The sequence below is a fragment of the Pseudophryne corroboree genome, chromosome 8, assembly GCF_028390025.1.
Source record: "Pseudophryne corroboree isolate aPseCor3 chromosome 8, aPseCor3.hap2, whole genome shotgun sequence".
NCBI classification, from domain to species: domain Eukaryota; kingdom Metazoa; phylum Chordata; class Amphibia; order Anura; family Myobatrachidae; genus Pseudophryne; species Pseudophryne corroboree.
The window spans coordinates 491190555-491210419 of NC_086451.1; the positions used below are offsets into that span (position 1 = coordinate 491190555).

Genomic DNA, 19865 nt, shown 5'->3' on the forward strand with positions numbered 1-19865 from the left:
CGCTGGTAACTAGACTTGCGCCCCCTATGAGTCCTCCTGTGCCATTACAGCCACATATTGTCCCTGCAGTTACTGACTACGCTGGTAACTAGACTTGCGCCCCCTATGAGTCCTCCTGTGCCATTACAGCCACATATTGTCCCTGCAGTTACTGACTACGCTAGTAACTAGACTTGCACCCCCTATGAGTCCTCCTGTGCCATTACAGCCACATATTGTCCCTGCAGTTACTGACTACGCTAGTAACTAGACTTGCGCCCCCTATGAGTCCTCCTGTGCCATCACAGCCACATATTGTCCCTGCAGTTACTGACTACGCTAGTAACTAGACTTGCGCCCCCTATGAGTCCTCCTGTGCCATCACAGCCACATATTGTCCCTGCAGTTACTGACTACGCTAGTAACTAGACTTGCGCCCCCTATGAGTCCTCCTGTGCCATTACAGCCACATATTGTCCCTGCAGTTACTGACTACGCTGGGAACTAGACTTGCGCCCCCTATGAGTCCTCCTGTGCCATTACAGCCACATATTGTCCCTGCAGTTACTGACTACGCTGGGAACTAGACTTGCGCCCCCTATGAGTCCTCCTGTGCCATTACAGCCACATATTGTCCCTGCAGTTACTGACTACGCTAGTAACTAGACTTGCACCCCCTATGAGTCCTCCTGTGCCATTACAGCCACATATTGTCCCTGCAGTTACTGACTACGCTAGTAACTAGACTTGCGCCCCCTATGAGTCCTCCTGTGCCATTACAGCCACATATTGTCCCTGCACTTACTGACTACGCTAGTAACTAGACTTGCGCCCCCTATGAGTCCTCCTGTGCCATTACAGCCACATATTGTCCCTGCACTTACTGACTACGCTAGTAACAAGACTTGCGCCCCCTATGAGTCCTCCTGTGCCATTACAGCCACATATTGTCCCTGCAGTTACTGACTACGCTAGTAACTAGACTTGCACCCCCTATGAGTCCTCCTGTGCCATTACAGCCTTATATGGTCCCTGCAGTTACTGACTACGCTAGTAACTAGACTTGCGCCCCCTATGAGTCCTCCTGTGCCATTACAGCCACATATTGTCCCTGCAGTTACTGACTACGCTGGTAACTAGACTTGCACCCCCTATGAGTCCTCCTGTGCCATCACAGCCACATATTGTCCCTGCAGTTACTGACTACGCTAGTAACTAGACTTGCGCCCCCTATGAGTCCTCCTGTGCCATTACAGCCACATATTGTCCCTGCAGTTACTGACTACGCTAGTAACTAGACTTGCGCCCCCTATGAGTCCTCCTGTGCCATTACAGCCACATATTGTCCCTGCAGTTACTGACTACGCTGGTAACTAGACTTGCACCCCCTATGAGTCCTCCTGTGCCATTACAGCCACATATTGTCCCTGCAGTTACTGACTACGCTAGTAACTAGACTTGCGCCCCCTATGAGTCCTCCTGTGCCATTACAGCCACATATTGTCCCTGCAGTTACTGACTACGCTAGTAACTAGACTTGCGCCCCCTGTGGGACCTCCTGTGCCATTACAGCCACATATTGTCCCTGCAGTTACTGACTACGCTAGTAACTAGACTTGCGCCCCCTATGAGTCCTCCTGTGCCATTACAGCCACATATTGTCCCTGCAGTTACTGAATACGCTAGTAACTAGACTTGCGCCCCCTATGAGTCCTCCTGTGCCATTACAGCCACATATTGTCCCTGCAGTTACTGACTACGCTAGTAACTAGACTTGCGACCCCTATGAGTCCTCCTCTGCCATTACAGCCACATATTGTCCCTGCAGTTACTGACTACGCTAGTAACTAGACTTGCACCCCCTATGAGTCCTCCTGTGCCATTACAGCCACATATTGTCCCTGCAGTTACTGACTACGCTGGTAACTAGACTTGCACCCCCTATGAGTCCTCCTGTGCCATTACAGCCACATATTGTCCCTGCAGTTACTGACTACGCTAGTAACCAGACTTGCGCCCCCTATGAGTCCTCCTGTGCCATTACAGCTACATATTGTCCCTGCAGTTACTGACTACGCTAGTAACCAGACTTGCGCCCCCTATGAGTCCTCCTGTGCCATTACAGCCACATATTGTCCCTGCAGTTACTGACTACGCTAGTAACTAGACTTGCGCCCCCTATGAGTCCTCCTGTGCCATTACAGCCACATATTGTCCCTGCAGTTACTGACTACGCTAGTAACTAGACTTGCGCCCCCTATGAGTCCTCCTGTGCCATTACAGCCACATATTGTCCCTGCAGTTACTGACTACGCTAGTAACAAGACTTGCGCCCCCTATGAGTCCTCCTGTGCCATTACAGCCACATATTGTCCCTGCAGTTACTGACTACGCTAGTAACTAGACTTGCGCCCCCTATGAGTCCTCCTGTGCCATTACAGCCACATATTGTCCCTGCAGTTACTGACTACGCTAGTAACTAGACTTGCACCCCCTATGAGTCCTCCTGTGCCATTACAGCCACATATTGTCCCTGCAGTTACTGACTACGCTAGTAACTAGACTTGCGCCCCCTATGAGTCCTCCTGTGCCATTACAGCCACATATTGTCCCTGCAGTTACTGACTACGCTAGTAACTAGACTTGCGCCCCCTATGAGTCCTCCTGTGCCATTACAGCCACATATTGTCCCTGCAGTTACTGACTACGCTGGTAACTAGACTTGCACCCCCTATGAGTCCTCCTGTGCCATTACAGCCACATATTGTCCCTGCAGTTACTGACTACGCTAGTAACTAGACTTGCGCCCCCTATGAGTCCTCCTGTGCCATTACAGCCACATATTGTCCCTGCAGTTACTGACTACGCTAGTAACTAGACTTGCGCCCCCTATGAGTCCTCCTGTGCCATTACAGCCACATATTGTCCCTGCAGTTACTGACTACGCTAGTAACTAGACTTGCGCCCCCTGTGAGTCCTCCTGTGCCATTACAGCCACATATTGTCCCTGCAGTTACTGACTACGCTAGTAACTAGACTTGCGCCCCCTATGAGTCCTCCTGTGCCATTACAGCCACACATTGTCTCTGCAGTTACTGACTACGCTAGTAACTAGACTTGCGCCCCCTATGAGTCCTCCTGTGCCATTACAGCCACATGTTGTCCCTGCAGTTACTGACTACGCTGGTAACTAGACTTGCGCCCCCTATGTGTCCTCCTGTGCCATTACAGCCACATATTGTCCCTGCAGTTACTGACTACGCTGGTAACTAGACTTGCGCCCCCTATGAGTCCTCCTGTGCCATTACAGCCACATATTGTCCCTGCAGTTACTGACTACGCTAGTAACTAGACTTGCGCCCCCTATGAGTCCTCCTGTGCCATTACAGCCACATATTGTCCCTGCAGTTACTGACTACGCTAGTAACTAGACTTGCGCCCCCTGTGAGTCCTCCTGTGCCATTACAGCCACATATTGTCCCTGCAGTTACTGACTACGCTAGTAACTAGACTTGCGCCCCCTATGAGTCCTCCTGTGCCATTACAGCCACATATTGTCCCTGCAGTTACTGACTACGCTGGTAACTAGACTTGCGCCCCCTATGAGTCCTCCTGTGCCATTACAGCCACATATTGTCCCTGCAGTTACTGACTACGCTAGTAACTAGACTTGCGCCCCCTGTGGGACCTCCTGCGCCATTACAGCCACATATTGTCCCTGCACTTACTCCGCCATGGGCAGATACACTGTCCTCTTAGTTACAGCAATTAAATCAGTCTCTGGCTAAGCAAAATCCTGACCCTCGCCCGCCTAAGACCAAGGGGTCATCTAAATGTGCCATTACAATCCACACACGTTTCGGATACTTCATCCGATGAAGATGGCGCTTACACTGACCCTTCAGACACTGATGCAGATGTTTCTGATGGGGAATCTCTGACACAAGTGGATGTTCCTGATTTCTTGGAGGCTATCAGGCTGATTCTTCAAATCGACGATGATGAAGAGCCTCCAGCTTCCTCTAAGAAACCATGGAAATTTAAACGTCAAAAGGTTACTAAATTAGTTTTACCACCTGGTTGATATTAATCAGGAATCCTGGGAAAATCCGGAAAAGACGTTTTCCTTGTCTAAGAAGATGCTGGCTCGTTATCCTCTCGCTGCAGAGTTGAGTAAAAATTGGGAAACACCGCCACCGGTGGACTCGCAAGTTGCACGTCTGGTGGTGTCCTCTGCTCTGCCTGTCACTACTGTCACCTCCCTGAAGGAACCGACGAATAAGCGTATGGAGGGATGCTTAAAGTCTATTTGCACTTTTGCTGGAGCTGTGCATAGGCGATAGAGGCCTGGGTTCAGGAAGTAGAAGCGGAACCTCCGTCTAATTTTCCTGATAATGCAAAACAGTGTCTTTCATACATTATTACAGCCTCTCATTATATTCAGGAGGCGGCATCTGATGCAGATGTCCTGGCGGCCAAGGCATCTACCACATCCGTTCTGGCTCACCAATTTCTCTGGTTGCGGTCTTGGTCAGTAGATCTGGACTCTAAAAAGACCTTGGAGGTTATCCCTTTTTAAGGGAAACATTCTTTTTGGGGAAGATCTCAACAAGATTGTGGCTGACTTGGCATCAGCTAAGACGGCCTGTCTGCCTAGTACTTCTCCTTCGGCTCCGAAGGCTAAGTACTTCCTTTCATTCCTTTCGACCTCCAGGTAAAGCAAAGGGTCAGGCGTACCAAAAACAGGCTCGCACTTCCAAATCCACTAAGCTCAAACCTAAACGTGCCTGGGCTGCCCGTCAGCCTGCTGCCAAATCAGACAAGCCTGCTGCATGACGGGGCAGGCCTCCCTCTGGGGGATCCCGGGATGAGAGGCCGGCTTCTACTCTTTGCTCAGGCGTGGTTACAGACCACTTCGGATGCCTGGGTAAGGGAAGTCGTCACTCTCGGATACGCAGTCTCTTTCATGAAACATCCCCCTCGCCAGTTTTGCTCAACAAACATCCCTTCAGATCCGGTAAATGAAAAATCACTCCACTTGGTGGTACAATCTCTCCTGGATACTTTGGAGCCCAAGGACTATATGGTCTCCCTGGACATACAGGATACTTACCTGCATTTACCTATTGCCATGTCACATCAGCAGTACCTGCGGTTTGCTATTGGCATCCTACATTGTCAATTCCAGGCCTTACCTTTCGGTCTGACAACGGCTCCAAGAATTTTCACCAAGGTCATGGCGGTCATGACGGCTCTACTCCGCCAGCAGGGTATCAGGATCCTGCCGTATCTAGACAACTTGTTGATCCTAGTGAACTCTCCAGAGGTTCTCCTCCGTCATCTGGAACTGATGGTCCAATTCCTGCAAGCCCACGGGTGGCTCATCAACTGGAAGAAATCTTCCCTGGTCCCTGCTCAGAGCATGGTGCACCTGGGAGAACTATTGGACACCCACAACCAGCGGTTGTTTTTGTCTCTAAAGAAAGTCCTGAAACTTTAGGACAAGATAAGATGCTTCCTCTCTTGCCCACGTGTGTAGATACACTTGGCGATGTAAGTACTGGGCCTCATGGTGTCGGCTTTCGACATGGTGGAGTATGCTCAATTTCTTTCCCGCCCACTGCAGGGGTTGATACTCTCCCAATGGGATGGCCTGCCTTACCGGATCAGGTCTCACATGATCTCCTTGACACCGGAGGTCCGCTTGTCACTGAACTGGTGGCTACAGGACCAGCAACTGAGCAGGGGTCGTCCCTTCTGGATCTCCAACTGGGTCCTTCTGATGACAGATGCCAGCCGGCGGTGTTGGGGCGCGGTGTTGGAGCAACACTCTCTTCAGGGTCATCGGACCAGGAAGGAATCTCTCCTCCCGATAAACATACTGGAATAGCGGGCAGTGTTCAATGTGTTGAGTCTAGCCTTACCTCTGGTACAGAACAGGCCTGTTCAAATACAGTCAGACAACGCCACCATAGTAGCGTACATAAATCATCAAGGCGGCACTCGAAGCCACATAGCAATGATGGAAGTATCAAAAATCCTTCGTTGGGCGGCACGCCATCTGCCAGCCATATCGGCAGTGTTCATTCCGGGAGTCCTCAACTGGGAAGCAGACTTTCTCAGACGTCGGGATGTACACGCCGGAGAATGGAGCCTTCATCCAGAAGTCTTTCAACTTCTAGTGGACAATTGGGGCCTACCAGATGTGGACCTGATGGCGTCTCGACACAATCACAAGGTTCCAGTTTTAGGAGCAAGGACAAGGGATCCTCAAGCAGCGTTCGTGGACGCGCTGGCAATTCCATGGAACTTTCGGCTGCCATACATGTTCCCTCCGGTGTCCCTTCTGCCCAGGGTGATAAGGAAGTTCAAGCAAAAAGAAGGAATGCTACTTCTCATCGCTTCAGCGTGGCCCAGACGGCATTGGTTCTCAGACCTGCAGGGTCTCTCGATAGAGCGTCCTCTTCTGCTTCCGCAGCGCCCAGACCTCCTCGTTCAGGGCCCTTGTGTCTACCAGGATTTGGCCCAGCTGGCTTTGACGGCGTGGCTCTTGAAGCTTCAGTACTGAGGGCCAAAGGTTTTGCTGAGGCGGTCATTCAATTTATGTTGAAGGCCGTAAACCGGCTTCTGCTCGGATTTATCATAGGGTCTGGAATTCTTATTTTGCTTGGTGTGCAACTAACAAATACGATGCATACAAGTTCAGTACGGCCAAACTTTTGTCGTTCCTGCAACAGGGCCTGGACTTAGGCCTTTGTCTGATCTCCCTTAAGGTTCATATATCTGCCTTGTCGGTATGGTTTCAGAGAAAGATTATGACTCTGCCTGATGTTCATACATTCACTCAGGTTGTTTACGGAATCAACCTCCCTATATCCCGCCTGTGGCTCCTTGGGATTTGTCGATTGTTCTGGACGCCTTTACAAGAGTCTCCGTTTTAACCTCTTGCGTCTGTGGACCTTAAGTGGCTTACTCTTAAGGTCTTGTTTTTGCTGGCTATTGCCTCTGCTAGACGGGTTTTAGACTTGGGTGCCTTGTCCTGTAGGTCACCCTTTCTGATTTTTCACCGTTTCTAAGAATTCGTCCTGGTTATCTACCTAAGGTGGTGTCATCTTTCCACCTTAACCAAGAGATTGTGGTTCCGGCCTTTACCTCTCCTGGTTTATCCTCCAAAGAGCGGTCTTTGGATGTGGTACGGGCTCTCCGTATTTATAGTATGTGAAGAGAACAGCTTTGCTTAGGAGATCTGATTCTCTCTTTGTTCTTTTTGTTTTTCACAAACGTGGCTGGCCTGTTAATAAGCAGACCTTGGCCAGATGGATTAGAATGGTGATTGCACAAGCTTATGTACAGGCTGGCCTTCCAGCTCCTGCTACCATCAAAGGCCGTTCTACTCTGTCTGTTGGACCTTCTTGGGCGGCCCGCCGTGGTGCGACCCTTGAACAATTGTGCAAGACGGCTACGTGGTCCTCAGTGAACACGTTTATAAGGTTCTATGCTTTCGATACTTCCGCCTCCCAGGATACCTCCTTTAGACGCCGGGTTCTTGTGCCCGCTACAGTGCGTCCCCTCCCATGAGGAACTGCTTTAGGACATCCACGATGTTTTCCCTGTGGAGCCCAGTGTACCCCGTTGCAGAAAAGGAGATTTATGGTAAGAACTTACCTTTATTATATCTCTTTCTGCGAGGTACACTGGGTTCCACAGGTTGTCCACCCTGATGCACTTAGCTTCTTTGGGTTTGTATGGCATTAGCCACTGGTATATGTGGCTACTAACGGTTGTCTTCTCTTTTACCTGCTACTGCATTGGACTGGTTAACAAAACTGAGCTCATGTGAACGGAGGCGGGGTTATAGAGAAGGCGGTGCTGTGCATCTTGAGAACATTCAAAGCTTTTAGCCTGTTGGTGCCTTGGATCAAGATCCAACTCTACACCCCAATGTTATCCCTGTGGAACCCAGTGTACCTCACAGAAAGAGTTTTAACAAAGGTAAGTTCTTACCATAAATCTCTTTTAAGGATTGATTTTACTCTCTATAGTGATTTGCTTTTCATTTATAATTTTAGCTGCTCTTATTACTTTTTTGCATTTTTTAATGCATTCCTTGTAAAACCGGAATGACTCCTCCTTTCCATTAGATTTAAATGCTTTGAAAGCACGCCTCTTTTTAGCCATTGCTACTTTGACCTCCTTATTAAGCCACATTGGCTTGTGTTTAGTACTCCTGCGTTTACTACTCATGGGAATGAATTTGTGAATATTGCTGTCTAGCAAACCTTTTAGAGCATCCCACATTTCCGATGTGTCCTTACCATGAAACTAAACTTCCCAGTCAATTTCGTTAGTGCCTGTCTCAGCTTATTGAAGTTGGCTTTTCTAAAGTGTAATGTTTTGGTTGATCCCTTGTAGTGATGTTTCCTGAAACTGATGTCAAATGTGATCATATAGTGATCACTGTTTCCCAAAGTCTCCCCAACTGTAATGTCCGATATAATGTCCACATTATTGGTAATAACTATTATTGGCACAATGTGTATAGGGGCAGTTATGGGCACTGTGTGTGTATGGGCAGTGATGGACGCTGTGTGGATAGGGGCAGTGCTGAGCACAGTGTGTGTATGGGCAGTGATGGGCACAGTGTGTATGGGCACAGTGTGTATAGGGGCAGTGATGGGCACTGTGTGTATGGGCAGTGATGGGCGCTGTGTGTATAGGGGCAGTGCTTGGCACAGTGTGTGTACGGGCAGTGATGGGCACAGTGTGTATGGGCAGTGATGGGTGCTGTGTGTATAGGGGTAGTGCTGGGCACAGTGTGTTTGTATGGGCAGTGATGGGCACTGTGTGTGTACGAGCACGATGTGTATAGGGGCAGTGATGGGCACTGTGTGAGTATGAGCAGTGATGGGCACGGTGTGTGTATGGGCAGTGATGGGCACAGAGTGTATAGGAGCAGTGATTGGCACTGTGTGTGTGTGTGCGCAGTGATGGGCACATTGTGTGTATGGGCACAATGTGTATAGAGGCAGTGATGGGCGCTGTGTGTGTGTATGGGCAGTGATGGGCACTGTTTGTATAGGGGCAGTGCAGGGCACGGTGTGTGTATGCGCAGTGATGGGCACTGTGTGTATGGTCAGTAATGGGCGCTGTGTGTATAGGGGCAGTGATGGGCACTGTGTGTGTATGGCCAGTAATGGGCGCTGTGTGTATAGGGGCAGTGCTGGGCACGGTGTGTGTATGGGCAGTGATGGGCACTGTGTGTGTACAGGCACAATGTGTATAGGGGCAGTGATGGGCACTGTGTGAGTATGGGCAGTGATGGGCACGGTGTGTGAATGGGCAGTGATGGGCACAGATGTATAGGGGCAGTGAAGGGCACGGTGTGTGTGGGCAGTGATGGGCCCTGTGTGCATAGGGGCAGTGCTGGGCATGGTGTGTGTATGGGCAGTGATAGGCACTGTGTGTGTATGGGCACGATGTGTATAGGGGCAGTGATGGGCACTGTGTGTATTGGGGCAGTGCTGGGCACGGTGTGTTTATGGGCAGTGATGGGCACTTTGTGTGTATGGGCACTATGTATATAGGGGCAGTGCTGGGCACAGTAGGTATAGGGGCAGTGATGGGCACTGTGTGTATGGGCACAATGTGTATAGGGGCAGTGATGGGCACTGTGTGTATGGGCAGTGATGGGCGATGTGTCTATAGGGGCAGTGCTTGGCACAGTGTGTGTACGGGTAGTGATGGGCACAGTGTGTATGGGCAGTGATGGGTGCTGTGTGTATAGGGGTAGTGCTGGGCACAGTGTGTGTATGGGCAGTGATGGGCACTGTGTGTGTACGGGCACAATGTGTATAGGGGCAGTGCTGGGCACTGTGAGTATGGGCAATGATGGGCTCGGTGTGTGTATGGAAGTGATGGGCACAGTGTGTGTATGGGCAGTGATGGGCACTGTGTGTGTATGGGCACGATGTGTATAGGGGCAGAGATGGGCACGGTGTGTGTATGGGCAGTGATGGGCACTGTGGGTATAGGGGCAGTTCTGGGCATGTTGTGTGTATGGGCAGTGATGGACACTGTGTGTATGGGCATGATGTGTATAGGGGCAGTGCTGGGCACAGTAGGTATAGGGGCAGTGGTGGGCACTGTATGTGTATGGGCACGATGTGTATAGGGGCAGTGATGGGCACTGTGTGTATAGGGGCAATGCTGGGTACGGTGTGTATGGGCAGTGATGGGCACTGTGTGTGTATGGGCACGATGTGTATAGGGGCAGTGCTGGGCATGGTGTGTATAGGGGCAGTGCAGGTCACGATGTGTATAGGGGCAGTGCAGGGCACGGTGTGTGTATGGGCAGTGATGGGCACTGTGTGTGTATGGGCAGTGCTGGGCACGGTGTGTGTGTATGGGCAGTAATGGGCATGGTGTGCATAGGGGCAGTGCAGGGCACGGTGTGTATAGGGGCAGTGCACGGCACGTGTGTATAGGGGCAGTGCAGGGCGCGGTGTGTATAGGGGCAGGGCACGGTGTGTATGGGCAGTGATGGGCACTGTGTGTGTATGGGCACGATGTGTATAGGGGTAGTGCTGGGCATGGTGTGTATGGGCAGTGAAGGGCACTGTGTGTGTATGTGCAGTGATGGGCACTGTGTGTATAGAGGCAGTGCACGGCACGTGTGTATAGGGGCAGTGCAGGGCGCGGTGTGTATAGGGGCAGGGCACGGTGTGTATAGGGGCAGTGCAGGGCACGGTGTGTGTATGGGCAGTGATGGGCACTGTGTGTGTATGGGCACGATGTGTATAGGGGCAGTGATGGGCACTGTGTGTATAGGGGCAATGCTGGGTACGGTGTGTATGGGCACGATGTGTATAGGGGCAGTGCTGGGCATGGTGTGTATAGGGGCAGTGCTGGGCATGGTGTGTATAGGGGCAGTGCAGGGCACGGTGTGTGTATGTGCACGATGTGTATAGGGGCAGTGCTGGGCATGGTGTGTATAGGGGCAGTGCAGGGCACGGTGTGTATAGGGGCAGTGCAGGGCACGGTGTGTACAGGGGCAATACTGGGTACGGTGTGTATGGGCAGTGATGGGCACTGTGTGTGTATGGGCACGATGTGTATAGGGGCAGTGCTGGGCATGGTGTGTATAGGGGCAGTGCTGGGCATGGTGTGTATAGGGGCAGTGCAGGGCACGGTGTGTGTATGGGCACGATGTGTATAGGGGCAGTGCTGGGCATGGTGTGTATAGGGGCAGTGCAGGGCACGGTGTGTATAGGGGCAGTGCAGGGCACGGTGTGTATAGGGGCAATGCTGGGTACGGTGTGTATGGGCAGTGATGGGCACTGTGTGTGTATGGGCACGATGTGTATAGGGGCAGTGCAGGGCATGGTGTGTATAGGGGCAGTGCAGGGCACGGTGTGTATAGGGGCAGTGCAGGGCACGGTGTGTGTATGGGCAGTGATGGCCACTGTGTGTATGGGCACGATGTGTATAGGGGCAGTGCAGGGCACGGTGTGTGTATGGTCACGATGTGTATAGGGGCAGTGCTGGGCATGGTGTGTATAGGGGCAGTGCAGGGCACGGTGTGTATAGGGGCAGTGCAGGGCACGGTGTGTATAGGGGCAATGCTGGGTACGGTGTGTATGGGCAGTGATGGGCACTGTGTGTGTATGGGCACGATGTGTATAGGGGCAGTGCAGGGCATGGTGTGTATAGGGGCAGTGCAGGGCACGGTGTGTGTATGGGCAGTGATGGGCACTTGGTGTATGGGCACGATGTGTATAGGGGTAGTGCTGGGCACGGTGTGTATGGGCAGTGATGGGCACTGTGTGTGTATGGGCACGGTGTGTATGGGCAGTGATGGTCACTGTGTGTGTATGGGCAGTGATGGGCACTGTGTGTATAGGGGTAGTGATTGTCACTGTGTGTGTATGGGCACGATGTGTATGGGCAGTGATGGTCACGGTGTGTGTATGGGCAGTGATGGGCACTGTGTGTATGGGCACGATGTGTATAGGGGCAGTGCTGGGCACGCTGTGTATAGTGTATTATGAATAACAGGTAATAGGGGTCTTTGGGCCTTATTCAGAGATAAATGCAGATGGCTGAGGGCCGCCCAGCCTGTGTGAGGTCGCCTCCCGATGTGTCTGTAGTTAGATTGTGGAAGCATCGGAACTAAGGTTGGCCCGCAGCAGGCGGTCGTCCGTCATTTAAATCGGAGTGGCTGCATGTGACGTCACGTAGCCACCCCTAAAATGGTCCCTGACCACCCCTGTTAGGTCCGCCCTGACACCACCACGCCACCCCCAAGACGCAGATGTGACTGCGGCATTAGAAGCAGCCGTCTCTGTTTCAGAAGCAGCCCCATTATGTGCTGTGACGTACAACTGCCATCTAGTGTACAGGACAAGTATAAGTATAACACTTGTATCCTACTACATGACGATCAGAATACAGATATGACATACGGGGGCAATTCAAACCTGATCGCTAGGCTGCGTTTTCACACAGCGGGCAATCAGGTCTGAACCGCGCATGCGTATGCACCGCACTGTGCAGGCGAGACGAACCGCAGCGATGGGGAGCGCCAGGCAGCGACAGGAAGGTGTGACAGGATGGTGTGAAAAAAACAATCACACAGACTGACTGACTGGAAGAGGGCGTTTGTGGGTGGCAACTGACCGTTTTAGAGGCGTGTCCGGGAAAACGCAGGAGGGATCAGGTATTTGGAGGGAGGGATTCTGAGGTCAGCTTCGGCCCCGATCATCGCACTGGAAGAGTAAGTCCTGGGCAGAGCAGAGACTGCGCTCCTTCCAGGGACGTGCAGGCAGGGGAGGCAGGGGAGGTAGGAGGCAGTGCCTCCCCTGTGATAAGAAGATACTTATGACACATATTCTGTCCCGGCGTTGATGATAGCCGGGAGTAGCGGTGGGCAGTGTGTCTGCGGCTCTACACCCCCCGTCCTCCGTCCTCCGTCCTCCCGGCTCCCGATCACCTGACAGCCAGCAGCGGTGGCCGTGCAGTATGTGCGGCTGTCCTCCTCTGCAGGCTCCAGCAGCGGCAGGTTAGTTCACGTGTCTGTCTCTGTCTCTCTCTCTCTCTCTCTCTCTCTCTCCTTCCCCCTCCTGTGGATCATATGTCAGTATGATGTTCATTGTTACAGGTACCCCTATTGGATTCTACTGGACAAGTGGATGTGACCGGCGTGGGATGTAGGTAAGTATGTGTGAGTGTGTAAGTGTGTTTTAATAAATTTTTACTTTCACAGTGTGTTTTGTTGTTGTAGAACTACAGGTACCAGCGGGCTCGTTATTTCCCCGCATGCTGGTACTTGAGGTTCTCCAAGTATCAGCAAGCAGGGGAGGCTTGCTGGGCCTTGTAGTTCCACAACAAAAAACAATATTCTTTTCTTTACACACATGACTATCAGCCTCCCATCCACCGCCCAGGGGTGCTGGGGACAGCCTTGGGCTTCACCCCTGGCCCTTGGGTGCCTGGAGGGGGGGGACCCCTTGATTTAAGGGGTCCCCACTCCTCCAGGGAACCCCGGCTAGCGGTGATTAGTTGGGGGGGTAATGCCACGGCCGCAGGGACCTACATAAATGTGTCTCCCGGCTGTGGCATTATGTCCCTGGCTAGTGGAGCCCAGTGCTGGTTTTAAAAATACGGGGGACCCCTATGTCTTTTGTCCCCCATGTTTTTGGAACCAGGACCGGACTAAGAGCCCGGTGCTGATTGTCTAAATACGGGGAACCCCTGTCCAATTTTTCCCCCCAGTATTTAAACAACCAGGACCGGCTCAAAGACCCCGAGGCTGGTTATACTTAGGAGGGGGGACCCCACGCATTTTTTTTCTTAACCCATTCAGACCCTTCTCCATTAAGTTAATGGAAGCCCTGGACAACAGAATTGCATTTATGTTCTCCTCCCACTCCCTTCCCAAACACTATTTTTTATTTTTTTTTCTATAAAAATGTACAATATATCACAAGTATGATGAGCAGACAGGCAGCGGGCATTGGCGGCATCATACTGAGATAGAAATTAGTGGCGGAGGGCTGGGTCAGTTGATGGTGGGCGAGTTTGTAAGCCATTGGTGGTGGTAGGGGTCATCGGCAGGATTCTGCGGACATTATGGCTGTAGTGCCTCACCAGCCACTGACCTCACCGCATGACTCCTCCCCTGCACACAGCTAATACCCTCCCCCTGTAGGCAGCGACTACCTGAACACAGCGATGCAGAAAACGCACTCTAGCGATCAGAATTACCTTAGAGAGCCCTATTGGGAGGAATTGTGATGGGCTGTAGAACAGACAATACTTACAATGATGATGAGTTCCACGGAGACACAATATAATAAGCTAGTTATAAGCGCTGTGTTGGCGTTTTCCGGTGTTTTCAGCCTGGCGGCAGGTTTTCATCAATACGGTCTTTGCAGGCGTTGATGTCAGAAGACTGTAAAAACAGTTTAATTTAAAAAATATTACGTGATATTGTAGATTAGAAGTGTTGTCCAACATCGGCGTGCGCAGAACATTTTATAAGGGGGTGCAACACTGGAGTGGCGTGCCTAGCACCATATATCAGCAGTCACACAACTCGGATACTCTACGTCGCCGTGATAACAACTCGGATACTCTATGTCACCGTGATAACAACTCGGATACTCTACGTCGCCATGATAACAACTCGGATACTCTACGTCACCGTGATAACAACTCGGATACTCTACGTCACTGTGATAACAACTCGGATACTCTACGTCACCGTGATAACAACTCTGATACTCTACGTCACCGTGATAACAACTCGGATACTCTACGTCACCGTGATAACAACTCGGATACTCTACGTCACTGTGATAACAACTCGGATACTCTACGTCACCGTGATAACAACTCGGATACTCTACGTCACCGTGATAACAACTCGGATACTCTACGTCACCGTGATAACAACTCGGATACTCTACGTCACCGTGATAACAACTCTGATACTCTACGTCACCGTGATAACAACTCGGATACTCTACGTCACCGTGATAACAACTCGGATACTCTACGTCACCGTGATAACAACTCGGATACTCTACGTCACCGTGATAACAACTCTGATACTCTACGTCGCCATGATAACAACTCGGATACTCTACGTCACCGTGATAACAACTCGGATACTCTACGTCACCGTGATAACAACTCGGATACTCTACGTCACCGTGATAACAACTCGGATACTCTACGTCACCGTGATAACAACTCGGATACTCTACGGTGCTGTGATAACAACTCAGATACTCTACGTCACCGTGATAACAACTCGGATACTCTACGGTGCTGTGATAACAACTCGGATACTATACGTCACCGTGATAACAACTCGGATACTCTACGTCGCCGTGATAACAACTCGGATACTCTACGTCGCCGTGATAACAACTCAGATACTCTACGTCGCCGTGATAACAACTCGGATACTCTACGTCACCGTGATAACAACTCAGATACTCTACATCACCGTGATAACAACTCGGATACTCTACGTCACCGTGATAACAACTCGGATACTCTACGTTACTGTGATAACAACTCAGATACTCTACATCACCGTGATAACAACTCAGATACTCTACATCACCGTGATAACAACTCGGATACTCTACGTCACCGTGATAACAACTCAGATACTCTACATCACCGTGATAACAACTCAGATACTCTACATCGCCGTGATAACAACTCGGATACTCTACGTCGCCATTATAACAACTCGGATACTCTACGTCACCATTATAACAACTCTGATACTCTACGTCACGTGATAACAACTCGGATACTCTACGTCACCATTATAACAACTCGGATACTCTACGTCACGTGATAACAACTCGGATACTCTACGTCACCATTATAACAACTTGGATTCCCTACGTCACCGTGATAACAACTCGGATACTCTATGTCGCTGTGATAACAACTCGGATACTCTACGTTACCGTGATAACAACTCGGATACTCTACGTTACCGTGATAACTCGGATACTCTACGTTACCGTGATAACAACTCGGATACTCTACGTTACCGTGATAACAACTCGGATACTCTACGTTCCCGTGATAACAACTCGGATACTCTACGCTACCGTGATAACTCGGATACTCTACGTCGCCGTGATAACAACTCAGATACTCTATGGCGCCGTGATAACTCAGATACTCTGTCGCCGTGATAACAACTCGGATACTCTACGTCGCCATTATAACAACTCGGATACTCTACGTCACCATTATAACAACTCTGATACTCTACGTCACGTGATAACAACTCGGATACTCTACGTCACCATTATAACAACTCGGATACTCTACGTCACGTGATAACAACTCGGATACTCTACGTCACTGTGATAACAACTCGGATACTCTACGTCACCATTATAACAACTCGGATACTCTACGTCACGTGATAACAACTCGGATACTCTACGTCACTGTGATAACAACTCGGATACTCTACGTCGCCATTATAACAACTCGGATACTCTACGTCACCATTATGACAACTCAGATACTCTACGTCACGTGATAACAACTCGGATACTCTACGTCACCATTATAACAACTCGGATACTCTACGTCACGTGATAACAACTCGGATACTCTACGTCACTGTGATAACAACTCGGATACTCTACGTCGCCATTATAACAACTCGGATACTCTACGTCACCATTATGACAACTCTGATACTCTATGTCACGTGATAACAACTCGGATACTCTACGTCACCATTATAACAACTTGGATTCCCTACGTCACCGTGATAACAACTCGGATAATCTAAGTCGCTGTGATAACAACTCGGATACTCTACGTTACCGTGATAACAACTCGGATACTCTACGTTACCGTGATAACATCTCGGATACTCTACGTTACCGTGATAACATCTCGGATACTCTACGTTACCGTGATAACAACTCGGATACTCTACGTTACCGTGATAACAACTCGGATACTCTACGTTACCGTGATAACAACTCGGATACTCTACGTTACCGTGATAACAACTCGGATACTCTACGTTACCGTGATAACAACTCGGATACTCTACGTCGCCGTGATAACAACTCAGATACTCTACGGCGCCGTGATAACAACTCGGATACTCTACGTCACCATTATAACAAACTCGGATACTCTACGTCGCTGTGATAACAACTCGGATACTCTACGTCACCGTGATAACAACTCAGATACTCTACGTCACCGTGATAACAACTCAGATACTCTACGTCACCGTGATAACAACTCGGATACTCTACGGTGCCGTGATAACAACTCAGATACTCTATGGCGCCGTGATAACAACTCAGATACTCTACGTCACCATTATAACAAACTCGGATACTCTACGTCACCATTATAACAACTCGGATACTCTACGGCGCCGTGATAACAACTCAGATACTCTACGTCACCGTGATAACAACTCGGATACTCTACGGCGCCGTGATAACAACTCAGATACTCTACGTCACCGTGATAACAACTCGGATACTCTACGGCGCCGTGATAACAACTCAGATACTCTACGTCGCCGTGATAACAACTCAGATACTCTACGTCGCTGTGATAACAACTCGGATACTCTACATCACCGTGATAACAACTCAGATACTCTACGTCACCGTGATAACAACTCGGATACTCTACGGCGCCGTGATAACAACTCAGATACTCTACGTCGCTGTGATAACAACTCGGATACTCTACGTCACCGTGATAACAACTCAGATACTCTACGTCGCTGTGATAACAACTCGGATACTCTACGTCACCGTGATAACAACTCGGATACTCTACGTCACCATTATAACAACTCAGATACTCTACGTCGCTGTGATAACAACTCGGATACTCTACGTCGCTGTGATAACAACTCGGATACTCTACGTCACTGTGATAACAACTCGGATACTCTACGGCGCCATTATAACAACTCGGATACTCTACGTCACCGTGATAACAACTCGGATACTGTACGGCGCCATGACCCAGACAAGTTTGGGAACCGCTGCATTGAGGATTATGAATACAGTTGCTTGGGCAAGTAAATCTCTGCATGAGCTGAAACTTTATGTTCCCTTCTCTCTAAGGAAAAAACAGAACACTTGTGTGTTTATTTCCAGTGTGTTTTTCGTGCCTTCTCATCTCTCTCATTTCCTCAGTGGTATATTTAAAGATGGCTGCCACCAGGTCAAGAGACCTTGGCATTTCCTTAAGACTGGCCAAGGTTTCCTGTAGATGGGGAGGGGAAAGAGGTGACAGGAATGGGATGGGATGGGAAGGGAAGTTTCCTGTCTCCATTTATATTCTGCACACTTCAACACACGCGCAGGAATAGCAGAGAGATGCTGTAAGATCAGGGCGACGGTGGTCTGGTGTCAGCGGGGTAAGAGCCGGGGGTGTCTCTATGTGCGTTATGTGCGTATTGCTATTTGTAAGATATAATGTTCCTTTCTGTCGCTGCTAGGGGTATTGTATTATTGTGTGTATGTGATATGTATACTGAGAGTGTGTAACATTCCTCTGCTACATCGCTGTGCCCTGTCCTAGAATTATATGTATAATGCACTATGCTATAATGACTGGGAGCCGGCTGCTGTATACCTCATGTGATGCTAATAAACTTTCCAGTGTCGCAGTCACAACTTGGGGACCTGGACTGCTGCTTTCCATATCTGAGGCTATATATATATATACAGGCAGAGTATCCCTTATCCAAAATGCTTGGGACCAGAGGTATTTTGGATATGGGATTTTTCCGTATTTTGGAATAATTGCATACTATAATGATATATCATGGTGATGGGACCTAAATCTAAGCACAGAATACATTTATGTTACATATACACCTTATATACACAGCCTGAAGGTCATTTAATACAATATTTTTTATAACTTTGTGTATCAAACAAAGTTTGTGTACATTGAGCCATCAGAAAACAAAGGTTTCACTATCTCACTCAAAAATGTCCGTATTTCGGAATATTCCATATTTCGAATATTTGGATATGGGATACTCAACCTGTGTGTGTGTATATATATATATATATATATATATATATATATGGGATACATACTATTTACCGATGGCCGGGATCCCGGCTGTCATGATCCTAACAGTAAGATCCTGGCCACCAGTATGCCGGTTGCGGGGCGAGCGCTAGAAAGCCCCTTGTGGGCATACTGCGCTTGCAGTGGGCACGGTTTCTCGCTGCACTCGCCACAGGATCTATTCTCCCTCTATGGGAGTCATGGACACCCGTAGTGAAAAAAGCCTGTGTATTCCGGCGTCGGCATTGTGACCGCCGGGACCCCGACAGGCGATCTCCTGATTGCCCCCCATATATATATATCCTTTTGCTTCACGTTTCTTCCTGCATCTTCTGGGCCCTGGCGTGCAGATCACACATTACACAACGTTGTTGTATCACACTGACGTGTTACTAGCTATGAGTGGCGTTATTATGTGTCTGTATCCCCATAATAGCGAGCGTTTTCCCGGTTCTGGTCAGTGACACAGAGAGGAGACGGCTGCCATGTAGGGAACTCGGTGTTAGATGTGAGTCGCCGATGTCCCACCATCTACAGGGCATTCTGGGTGCTATAGTGCCTCAGCATCTAGAGAGACAGGTTATGGGGTCTCTAGTGAAGGCTTAGAATGTGTGGTCACAGGTTAAGGCTGTGTCCTGTTCCTGGAAGCCTCCTGTAGATCACCACTTGTGCGGGGTCCTGCTGTACGCTCTCCCATCACCACTTGTGCGGGGTCCTGCTGTACGCTCTCCCATCACCACCTGCGCGGGGTCCTGCTGTACGCTCTCCCGTCA

General features: G+C 49.8%; 1 protein-coding gene across 3 annotated transcripts in view; it reads left to right on the forward strand.

Annotated features, from left to right (window-relative positions):
• The window catches only part of EXOC3L2 (exocyst complex component 3 like 2), a 399789-nt gene that overhangs the window by 166575 nt on the left and 213349 nt on the right, over nt 1-19865 (forward strand). For 2 of the 3 annotated variants that reach the window (XM_063938455.1, XM_063938457.1), the window contains exon 1: nt 18357-18427. The exons of the other annotated variant lie outside the window; for it this stretch is intronic. The gene's annotated coding sequence lies outside the window, so the exon portion shown is untranslated. Of the gene's footprint in view, nt 1-18356; nt 18428-19865 lie in introns of those variants that run through there. 3 annotated transcript variants of the gene reach the window in all.